The sequence below is a fragment of the Anomalospiza imberbis genome, chromosome 7 (assembly GCF_031753505.1).
Source record: "Anomalospiza imberbis isolate Cuckoo-Finch-1a 21T00152 chromosome 7, ASM3175350v1, whole genome shotgun sequence".
Classification (NCBI taxonomy): Eukaryota; Metazoa; Chordata; class Aves; order Passeriformes; family Viduidae; genus Anomalospiza; species Anomalospiza imberbis.
In genome coordinates, this window is record NC_089687.1 from 26,564,686 (window position 1) to 26,577,031 (window position 12,346).

Below are 12,346 nucleotides of genomic sequence, written 5' to 3' on the forward strand. Positions count from 1 at the left end.
TATTACATTTTGCCCACCATGGCTCCTCTGCCAGAGCACGTGGCCAGGCACCGCTGCCCTCTCCCGGGCAGAGCTGCCCCCGCACGAACGCCAAACCCGGCTTGCAAAGCTCTGCCCTGCAAGCAAGCTTCCTTTGCCTCAGGCACTGGAGCAGTATGATTGTCCATTTGCTGTGGCCCTGACACTTAAAGTAACCTCACCGAGCATTACAGTGACAGCTGATCTTCTGAAGAAGAAGGATTAGTTGAAATATAACTAAACAGATTAGAGGTGGTGCTCACTAGGATTGGAGGTCCACATGTCAAGAATTCTGAATGATAAAATGGATGTAATGTAAATTAAAATTTGTTCTGATTATGGAAAATTATCTTAGCTAATAAATTTAAGCTAGGCCAGATCAAGTGTGATTGCATTTCAGCTTCCAAAGACCCTAAATTCTGGTTGGTAATGTGCTGTCAACTGCACTGTTACAGTGACAGATCCCTAGTGAAGAACAACGAGGAGATGGCAAAAGAGTCAGTCAATAATGTTTCATGACGTTACCTTGTGTTTTCAAGTCTCCTCCTTGGGTGCTTTGGAGAATTTTGCTTGGACTACTACTTTGTGTATATATATACAAACACACATAGTAACACAAGTGCTCCCGGTGTTACAGGTCCTGTGTATTCATAGGGATACGAGAGAAAACTTATTTCCTCAGAGGAAGTTGGGAAGATAAATCCAGTCACAACAGGAAGGTGCTCAGATATAGAAGAAATTGCAGCTACAGCATTTCAACATCTGAGTGTCTCTGAAAGCCATGTGTAATTTCCTAAGTAGATACATTCAGCCCTTCTAATTTTGCCAGTGATGGAAAAAGGTGCATTATAGTCATCAACAGCACTTTACTTTCCATCTGTGTTTCCTCAAGAATTGTGCAAGGTATTATGATTCATTCTGACTGCTCAAGCCATGAGCTCCCTCTAGCATCAAAAAGGATTAATGCAGTTGGTACCTTTGTCATCCTTAAGGAACAGAGAGCAAATATAAGGAAGTATCAGTAAGATGAAGGAAGTCTGACCTTTTTATTCTTCTTTTGACAAAAAAAAAAAAAAAAAAAAAAAAAAACCAAAAACAAAAACAAAAAAACACCAAAACCAACCAAAAAAAAAAAAAAACAACAACAACAACAACAAAAAAACCCAACAAACCAAAATCCTTTAAGCTAGTTATGTGCACATAACTAAACACTGTCACCCTAAGAATGATGAGGCAAACACACTCACAGGACAGGAAAAGGCAGGATCTTAGTTTACATCCTAATCCATGAAATACAGGTACAGATTGTACAAGTCCACTCTGGTTATCAGCTTTCACAGGAGACCAATATAAACTGGCAAGATGATGATTCTGGCCTTGAAGGTGTGCTCATTGTTTAGACGAGCATTGTCACCAGGAAAGAAATAAAAAGAGAAAACAGAATGAACTTGGATAATAAGCAGGTGAAATGATCTTTTACAGTACCTCAGACCACAATATTCCAGTTGGGCATTTAGAGATTCTCTAGTCTTTCCTTCCATTTTATAGCATTTTGAATCAAAACAGGATTGTTTCAGTGGTTTTAGAGGTCCCATTCCCCAGGAGTACCTAAATGGTGTTATTTGAGTAAATCATGTGAGTGAGAAAGGCATCTTTGGGCTACAGTTTAAATCTTCCAAAGTGTGTTGGCAAGTTTCCTTTCCCAGACCCAAGGAAAGAAGAAGACATGTAGCCAACATCTTTTTTTGGTCACATTTGGGAGTGGTTGTAGAGGTGACAAGCACAAACATGCTAAAGCCTGTATGTCTCTGCTTTACTGACTACAGTATTTCTGTTGTGCCTGGAGCCCAGGAAGCCTCTCTCCATGGCACAGCAATTCTCCCAAAACACAGAGAGAGCAAAGAATGTCAGAGTGAGGCAAAACTCCTGACAAGATAGGAAAGGTCAAATAGATTTGCTGCTACACACAGTTGCTGGTGAAAACTGCAAGCCAAACTAGTACATAGAAGTAACACCAACCTTTACACCAGTGCTTAGTATTTTAGAGAACTCCTCCCATGTTCAGAAGAAAACCACAACTCTGTAGTCCAGGCAGACAGAGCAGATTTCAGTTGTTTGTAACAATCCCAATGACTCTGCACTAGTGTCTGCTGTCCTGTCTTTGACATCCAAGTCTTGTCCTTCATATACATCACATGTGCTTCCAATATTCCAGAAAGATCAAGAACCTAATTAAACTCCCTATGAGGCTTCAGTTTTGAAGAGGCCATTAATGCAAGAAGGATCTTTCTCTCTGTTATATCCAAACTGGTCCAGTCTTGCTGGGATGATCACAGACTTCATTCAAGGTTGCAAGTTGCAGAATAAGTAGCACTGAAAGTCCAGGAACCTCTTCTTCTCCCTTCCTACAGACTGAGATGCTTTAACTTCATGCACTTATGTTGTGGCCAGAGAGTCCCAGTGACCCACACACAAAACGTTGTGGCTTTCCTTAGGAAAAGAACAGCATTGTGCTAAGGAGGGACACTGCAGCCTCTGCCATACCCCCCTACTGCCAGGGCAGGGGGAGAAGACTCAAAGGGTGAAGTGCAGGGCAATCAGCTGATGTGGAAAACCAGGTCAGGCCAGGCTGAGATAACCACATATCTGTCAGTGCTGATACTCCAGAAGTGGTGCCTAATGATGCTGGTAATTGCTTAGTGCTCATCTACATTTAGAACTTTGGCACTGCCTCTCCCTTCGGTGCTACTTTTTCTGATGTCTTACATGCACCACCTCATAGACCTCCTGTCTACGATTGCATGGGCCACCCCACTGCAACCCCTCTCTCTCCACCTGTCTGCAGAACAAAGCAGTGCCTGGACACTGGCTGACAGAAGCTGAAAATAAGTTTTTGACATTAGCTAAAGAAAGCAGAGTCACTAATGATTCACAAACCATCCAGACCCTTCCCAAGAGTTTGACTATACAATTCACTGAAGACTGTCATTGATTACAGCTGCTAGTGATTTTATTACATTTCTTAAATTTCAATACCTAATTAGAATAAACCCTCTAGTTTTTCTATAATGCCAGCTTGAAAACAGCTTGGAGATTGTTTTCTCTAATCAAAGGTAAAAAAAAAAAATCCAATTTCTGAGTATGTAATTATAATGAAGACTTCAGTGACTGCTCAGCACAGAAGCAGCAATACATGGTAACAGCCATACTAAATGTTTAAAATTCTTTTAACACACAAGCAAACCACCTAACACTTCAGAAAATAAGAAATTTTTAATCGCAGTCTTTGTCAAACTGCTGTACATTCTATAAACAGTTTCTGAGGTTCTTGCCTTACTGAGCTGTCACATGGAAACAAGCTCTTTGCTTTTCATAGGATGACTGAAAGGGGCTTTCTGCCAAGTTGTTTTTAGCAGTTACTCTTCAACTATTGCATAGTTACATGTGTAAGTGCACTGCATGAGGCTGCACACACACACGCACGTCTCAGGGGTTTTGCAGCCTCCAGAAGTATAGTTACTTCCTAAATTTGCCATCTCTTGATGTGTACAGAACAACCTGCTGCAGAAAGAACTGGCAACATTTACAAAAACTGCTACTAATGTTTGTTGTCTGAGCAGGGTGCGCTTAGCTAACATCCATCCCTTACAACCTGTTGGCCTAACTGGCATCATCCCGCCCAAAGTCAAGAACTATGGAAAGGATAGCCTGGGATAGAACATACTCCTTCCAAACAGTCTGAAGGAGGACTGGGAAAGTATCCTCTCACTTCCAATGCTACAGAAGTAGCTGCATGACTTAGTGGAGTTCAACCAGATGCCATCACCAAGCTCCTACCTCTGCCTTCTAATGTAGTGCTGCTCATTAATCCCCCTAGAAATCATTTGATTTAACATGGTAACATCAGAAGAAAACCAGGGCTCATATCCATCTTCTTTTTCATTGCTTGTTCTCTCATCTGCTGGATATAGATGATGGCTGTGTCCTCTGCCCACACTTAATAACTCTGCAGCCCTTGTTTTCCAAACAGCAGAACCCTTAGCTTATCTCTTCTGCTTGATCCTGTACATGACAAAAAATTTACAGCAGGGCACAGACCTTCCAAGGAAGGAGTGAGCTCTAAATTATAATTGTCAGCTGTCTACTGCCACTCAAAACAAACAAAAAATCTGATAAAAGTTAGCAGTAGTTTTGGATGCCCCATTCTGTGCTCATTCTCTACTGTCTGACATTGCTTGTCCCTGTATAAGTGATAATGTTATAAATGTGGATTAGAACGTCACAATGTTCATTAGCAATGAGAACCAACCATCACAAAATCAAAAAATTGCCTGCTCTACTCATACAATATATGGAAACATCAGTTCATGTAAATATAAATAGAAAATTTAAAAATAAAACTAATAAAAAATCCAAAAGAATGGTATTTTTTGTCCCAGTGCTTTAAGACATTATGAGGACTCCTTTCTGGCACAAATTAATCAGACTATTACCTATCACACTATGTAGCAATAGTCAGGTAAATATTATTTCCCCTCTGTCTGCCTTCTAATGGAAAACAGGAATTACAGATTTGAACACAGATTCATTTTTTTCAGCTTCTACTTATAAAAAATTAAGCTTAAGGTTTTGACTGCATCATTGTTTTTAGACTGCTTTCTCAAGCAACCCATTTAATCTGGGATGTAGTAAAATGACACTAAAAATTAACTTTAATTTAGTATGTGGCCTAAGTAGAGACTTCTTTTCTGGCTTGGGGTGGACAGGAACAAATTTGTGTGTGTGCTGCTGAGAGGGTTTTGTAGGTTTGTGATAGCTTGTGCTCAGGTCCATAATGCCAGCTTGGCTCATGCTCCAGGATTTCAGAACATGTTCTATGGGCTTCTCAAAACCAAGAGTTAGCTTCGGTGCACATTTTCTTTGTGGTACAGACTTTCCTACATCTTTCTCCAGTATTCACTGCTTCTCTTTCAGAAATTTCTGACACAGCTCATTGTCACCTAGAAGAGAGCTAAAGTACTTGGTTGTGAAACTGCACTTCTCAGGTAGCCAAAAGTTAACCATACAGTCTAAAACAGCAAGAAGGAATCAGAGTAGGTGCTGGTCAAGTAGTCAACAACCTAGTTTGGTTCTTACTCTGTGGGCAAGGATGGTAAACTCTGGCTGACCTGTGCAAAAGAAGTTCTGCTTCAGGTATCAGCCTCGGTGAATGCTATGCTTCAACAATGGTAACATCAAAAAACTGTGCTCCTGATTCCTCAAAATCTCAGTACTCACCATACTCTGCCAGTTTTACCTTCTCAGCAGCCTTAAATAATTCCACCTCCAGAAGACTATGTTTTATCTAGACAGCCAACTGTACTAACCTTCCTGTAAATCACCTCAGTAATGGGAAAGAAAATTTTTTCTAATTTAGTAAACAATACTATAACATAGTGGAGATAGCGCGCCACTGGAATGTACTGACAAAAATTCCTTGGAGAAATTAAGGGACAGCGATTGGAAATCTGAAAAAAAAGCACCCGAATAGTATTATTACCAATTTGTAATAGTATTAGCACTACCTGATACTGGATCCTAGGAAACTCTCCAAATAAGCTTAACATATTATCTTTTGTTACTAGACAATGCTACAGAGAGAGAGAAAAAAAAAATCCAAAAAACCCAACAATCTTTCACTCCTCTAATATCTCAAGACACTCACCTGTGTAAAAACTTTAAATATGCCAGCTGTTGCCTCTGTTTCTGGGTTTAAACAAAATATTTATCATGGACTCTTATCTTTTTATCATCTCACTGCTATGTCAGCAGCAAGACACTGAATAATGAACACAAAGTATTCCAGGCATCTCAGAGCAGGCAGCATCACTGCCTCACACCATGCTCTCCTTGGCTATGATGCCAGTCAAACTTCTCTTGAAACCTTGTTGATCTTTGTAACAGTATGCCCAAAAAGTAGCGTTTCTCTGAGGACAGAGGTGGCTCCAGGGTCTCTTCTTTTTGGAAATTCCAGCCATTCAAAATTAAAGACAAACCTGGTTTCCCTACTTGAAACCATTTTAACTGCAGTCAGGAATCTACAGTTCATTTCAAAATAGTAATTTCATTGCTAAAACCTCCTGACAACTCTCAGAGAAATGGGAACTCATCAATTCTGAAACACGGACAAAAAGAGCAAATACAGCATATGAAGTCTCTCTCAAATGTCTTCTGATAATTATCGAGAATATTCTATTTGTTAGATAATATATGAAATATCATATCTTGCCATGAAGTACTTGTGTCTTATGCTCTAAGTATTAACTATTAACTTATTTTAACTCTTCATAAGAGATCAGATAAAACAGACCCTACAATAGACACACAAAGGAATAAACACCAAGTAAAAGCTTAACAAAGCCAACAGAAACCAAAACCACCACAGACTGGCATTTTATAAAGTGCTTTATTTCCCAGTTCTTTCTGAAATGGCTCATAAACATTATTTTTGTTTGCAAGATCAGAATAAACATCAGTGTACCACCAAAAGTATTAGCCTGTAGTTAATCTCTGAAAGATCTTACCTTAGTAATGTTAATTATGCTGGCTGACTTTATGGTACATTTTGCTAGCACCTGTCCCCAGTGAAACTTTTCCATTTTTGCAGTTATTAGCTAATCTCACTAGCAATCTCTCATTTTGCAAAGGAGTTCAGAAGTCTGAAATAAGAGGAATGGAGACACTTTTGTTCATAGATTAAACTAGATTAATAAAAACATTTCACTATGAAAACATCAATCTTTTTACAACTGCAACTGAGGAACCCTAGGTCACAGCTCCTGAAGATGCTAAATTTGGTTCCAGTGTAGTCTGCCTTTTTTTCTTAAAGGTGTCATATTCACATTGTCTGATCCAAGGAAAAAAATTACAAGTTTATGGAATACTTCAGCACAAAAGCTTTTTTGGTAGCTAAGGAACACATATAATCATGGACTCTTCCAGAGCAGCTGATGGCTAAATGCAAAATTAAGAATTCCTTTCCCTTTTATAAAACTTCAAAAGAAAAAAGAATTGCCATATGTATTACTTCTATGTCCCTGACATGGCCAGAAAAGCTTAACAAATAAATTATACAGCAAATAAACAGACAGTAATCAATAGTGAGTGATACAACTGGAAGAAAATACTTGAAGTTACAATGACAGTACAATTCTTTCTGAAGCTCATCTAATTCATTATCAAAGAACTCCTTTTCATCCCACTGTTCATAAACAGTTTTATGGACAACTAACAATTCACCATCTCTTTAACAGAGACTCTTCCCTTTATAGTGAAATGTAAAGAGAGAGGAAAAAAAAAAAAGAGATTAATTTAGCTAATGTTCAGAAGCTATCCATAAATTTTATATTCCAGTGCCCCCATTATAAACCAGCAAGTGTGTCATGTCACCTAGTACCCTGTCTAGATACCCTTGGTGTCCAGTGCTGGCTATTTTCCAAAGGTGGTGTAAGAACACACATATAAAACTTACCCTCTAAAGGAAGTTCCCTTCTTATTCAGGAAAATAATCTCTGAAAAGCACAAGAATATAAATCTCATTCCCAAACTCTGCTTATTTCTTTTCCCAAACTTAACAGCACTTTCACCAAAGATAGCCACTCACCACAAACTTTGCCCCATTCTGAAGCACTGCTAGATATAACACTGGGAAGATGCCAGACGCTTAGCACCTGGTAAGAACCGCTTTACAGAGTCTACTGCTGCACCATCCTCCCCTCAGAATGACTCTCCCATGCTCAAACCTGTAAAAATATGGCTGGTACTGTTTTCCAGCTGAAATGTAATGGATTAGACATGTTCCTGAGTTAATTCTCCACCTGAGATCTACTCTAGTGAAGTATGCTGAACTTGAAAGACCTAACTGGAATACATCCAGAAATGTAATTCCTGATTCAGACAAGGTACACTACTTCCTTCACACAAAATGAATTCTTAAAAATTAAAATTTGATTGCTTAAAAAATTAAAGGCTTAAAGGCAATAGTAACTTGCAGTGATCAAAGAGACATCAGGATTTTCTACTGTGACTTGCATCCAGATGTAAATTTCAATATTTGAATCAATATGAGGAAAGCTAATTTAATGTACTGTCAATTAAAACGGATTAAATCACCGAGAAACAAAAGCAAATTAAAACGGCACATTCCCTTCCGTTTGCCCTCTTTCCTCAGGGCTCAGCTTCACACTTTGAACCCCCAACTTCTCTGTCTTCCCTTGTCCAAGGCAGCACAAGGCAAAGAAGAATATGGGCATTGCAGTCAGTCTGTAACAGCTTCTTTCTGTCGCTCCATCAGGCTGCAGTCCTTCAGCAGAAACCTGTTCTGGCATGGCTCCTCTCCATGGACTGAAGTTCCTTCAGAAAAATCTGCACCTACGCTGGCATGTGATCCTCTGTGGGGATCTGTGGGAGCTCTGCAGGGAAAACACCTGCTCCAGCACCTGAAGCAATTCCTCCCTCTCCTTCTCTGACTGTGGTGCTGAGAGGACTGTTTTCACCTTCTTCCTCACCCCTCTCCACCATGCAGCATTTTGCCCTTGCAGACACCTCCACAGAGGTGCTCTAGCTTCACCAATATGCTCAGCTGTGTCCTGTGGCAGGTCCATTGCAGAGCTGAAAAGGGCCACCCACACCAGGGCACCTGAACTCAACACACAAGCACAAACTCAAAGTTGAACATTAAGAACTTCCTGGCCATCTCCTGTGCTCTCTTTCAAGTTGTTCCCAGAGAGTCATTTGTGGGGACACAGTGGGGCAAACCCACAGACTGATCTGGATTCACAGCAATAACTTTGTACTGATAACGTGCTGGTATACAAAGTGCAAGACACTGCTGTCATCAGCACAGCTTTGCATTTGTGCTGGCCTGTGTGGAAATGCAGGTGCAGGAGCAGAACCTGCGGCAGGTGCTTCCTCTGAGGACTTCTGGAGTGAAGGGGGCAGTGGAGATCACCCCAGTATTTCCCACTCCTTAATCAAAACACAATGTTATCTTACATTTCAGCCATGTAAGAAATCTAACTCCAGCACAATAAAGCAAAGAGGAAACCCCAAAACATGGGAAACTGAGGTCAGAGAATTTTTTTTAAATGAGAAATTTGTTTCTGTGCTGCTCTGGGTATGAGAAAGAGGCAATAGGAGAAAGACAGAAAAGTGGAAAATCAGAACATGTTAAAACAATTTCCCCACTCCCAAAAAGCAATGAGTACAGTGGTAGGAGACAACAACAAAAAAGACTAGGCCAGAAAGAGGTAATTTTATGTCTTGTATTATGTGCAAAGTTAGAGATGCACTAGCACCTGACATGAAAAACCTGTACACCCACCAAATTATTGTGAGGATATTGATTTTTAACTGGTAAAGCCCTCTTTCCACAGATCATTTCTTCTCAGTAGAAGTCATGTCAAGAAGGTGCCCACTTCCTCCATCTCATTCCACGTACAGAACACCTCAGATGTGATAACAGCTTTGTCAACAGCCAAAACCATGGAGTTATCAGACAAGTTTGCATTCAGAAGATAACCAGCACACTGAATATAAAAGCAAAATGCACAATTACCATTCTAGCTTTTATTAGATGTGAGCTCAGAGCATAAATAGAAACAAAATCAACAATTAAAAAGCAGTATATTAAAAAAAAAAAATTACCATATAAAGTGAGCCATTTCAGCCGTAAGAAATTGCAATCTTCAGCTGTAACTTTGAGAGCTTTCTATCTCCTGCAAGCAGTTTTTTGCAAACTTGTCTTCCTCTTCTGTTCTCTGCTCTGGTCTCTTGACAGTAATCTGGAGTACTCTCAGAGGTAAGTGATCCTGAGAAAACAGCAAATGAACTAAGAGATAAAAATGGAAGACAAGGGGGAAACACCTGCACACTGCTGACAACTGAAGTGTCCTCTTTTAGAAACAAAATTTCCAATTCTCTCCCACATTTAATTTTACCTTTAAAAGAAACAGCTATGCAAAAAAGTTAAATTTATGTAACTTAACAGTAACCTGACAAAGCAAAACTGAACTTAGATCTAGGACAGGTTTTTTGGCCCAACTTGTGGTTAATTTGCAGAAGCACTGTTAAACTGTAAGCTGGCAGTGAGGAGAAATTGAGACTTGTTTTCTTCTCATTGCTGACCAGTGTTTGTCAAGGAACATATTTAAGAAAATTATTGTGTAAGGGCAATGCTATGTAAAGAGCAAGAATGCCTACTTTCATCATGATATTCTTCAGTTGCTTATTCCTTCTACCAGCTCCTATTCCTAAATTCAGTACACTTGAGGGCGACTGTTCTAGGCACTCCCAACTCTGTACATTTTCCACCAAGTTTTCATATGGAGAGACTTTATCTTCCCTTAAGCAAGAAAGCAGAATTCCATGAGCCATCTTTCAAGAGATTAATAGGAGCAGTTTTGCATCAAGCAGAAACACAAATGCAGCTGTTCTTGGGAGCTGGAAGATTTTTCTTCTGCTCAACAAGCACTGCAGAACACAGGGGCATAGCCTCAGAATTTGTCCCTAGCTCAGACAGAGCTCAGATCAAGATCAAATCCACAAGAGAAGGCTCTCAGTTCATGAGACTTGACTATTTTTGACACCACTGGTATCACTAAACCAATGCAAATTCCATGCACAAAGAAAATTTGCCACATCTAGAACTGTGTGACAGATGTTAATCAACAAAAAGTAGTTTGCAGATATTGTTACTGACATGCTGTCAAGTGACCAGGTAGATTATGCAAATGAAAAAGTACCCTCATGTAATGGGATAGGTCTTAACTATGGATTCCGGTGTTAGATGCAAGACACTGAACACAGCACAGATGGAAGATGACCTACAGACGAAGAAAAGTGCCAAACCTTTCAGGCTCTGAGCACGGTGGTTTTGAGGGATAGTTTGGAATGTTTCATGTTCTGGATACAAAGAAAAAAAATGAAAAGGCTTTGGTTATTTTAGGTTAGTAATGGGTTAGAAATATACATTACTAAGTTAAAGCTTACTCTGTAAAAAGTATATATCTGAAAGGACTCTGGATAAAAGCTCTTTGCTGTTTCTTTGTAAAACAAGCTTTCATTCACTTTAATCAAATGCACAGACACAACAAAAAGATCAAGGAGGTGCCACTGGCCTACAGTTTCAGTATGACATGGAAAGATGGCAATGTATGAATGAGTATTCATTAACATTTTGGGACACACTCATAAAAACACTGAGATCTGTCCAAACACTAGGCATCTTGTCAAGCAAACCAGAGAGAGTCAGCAATAATACTAATAATTCTGAAAAGGAAGATTTATTCTCTATTGGAAAATCCTCTTCCTCCCACCAAAGAAAGTGCACTACACAGAAGTCATGCCATCAAACTTTAATCTCCTCTGTTTCATTCCTGCAGGTCCTCTCATAAGATCTTACACACCTTCATGCTCTCCATGTTCCTTGAAGGCTTGTAGAACTTCTTGAGTGGGCAAGCAAAAAGAACAGCTATGTCAGCACAATCACTGTTTGTCAAGGATGCTTTCAGCACTAGCACACAGAATGTTAGTCTGGCACAAAGACACTGGGACTGAACTTCCCCCTCTCTCACTGATCTGCCAACACACACCTCTCTGTTTCTGGCTCTCCTACTGCCATTTGATTGCCACACCCAATTATGTTTTAAATAATATCTACAGACAGAAACTGTTCTCCAAAGAGCAGAAACATTATATCATCTTTCCTGGAGCCACTGAACTGGCAACACTTAACCAAGGGAGAGAGTTGAAATTTTTACAGTCTTTTAGTGGCAGTTTATGCTGTACTGACACTGTCCTACTATAGAAATTCAAGTACATTACACCAATGTCCAAATGGCAGATCCAATACCATGTAAGCTTTTGCTCTCTTAGTTCCTTCCTAGTGAGGACCCAGAAATCAACTCTTATGAAAGCACTATACTACAAACAGATTTTCATGATGAGCCATATCAATCCCTGTTAGAAAAAAGATCAGGAAGAGCAAGAAACTTAATTTGCTTAGAACAGCATGCTCTTGTTTAAACAGGCAGAAAGTCATTAACAGAAGCCAGTACATGCAAAATGACCAACTGAGCCGTGCTGCAGAGAGTGAAGGATGGTTGTAGTAAAAACACAAATTCCAGTTATCCGTTAAAAGATCTGATTACACGTGCCCTAAAATACCTGCATCGTTTAACCACAGGTAAGTGTAATTAAAATGGTATTAAAGAACTATGTGCAAACAACTACAGTCGTATCTCCATTTTATTTTGAGGTACATACATCTATATATGTATGCCTATGTATT

At 39.6% G+C, this 12,346-nt stretch overlaps 1 long non-coding RNA gene across 1 annotated transcript; it reads right to left on the reverse strand.

Moving 5' to 3' along the window:
* Positions 1-597: 597 nt before the first annotated feature.
* LOC137477279 (uncharacterized) lies at positions 598-6,876 on the reverse strand. Its single transcript, XR_011000916.1, has 4 exons — positions 6,582-6,876; positions 6,054-6,172; positions 1,266-5,399; positions 598-1,004 (listed from the first exon to the last, which is right to left on the reverse strand). It is a non-coding gene; the product is annotated as an uncharacterized lncRNA (long non-coding RNA).
* Between the last annotated feature and the right edge of the window lie 5,470 nt (positions 6,877-12,346).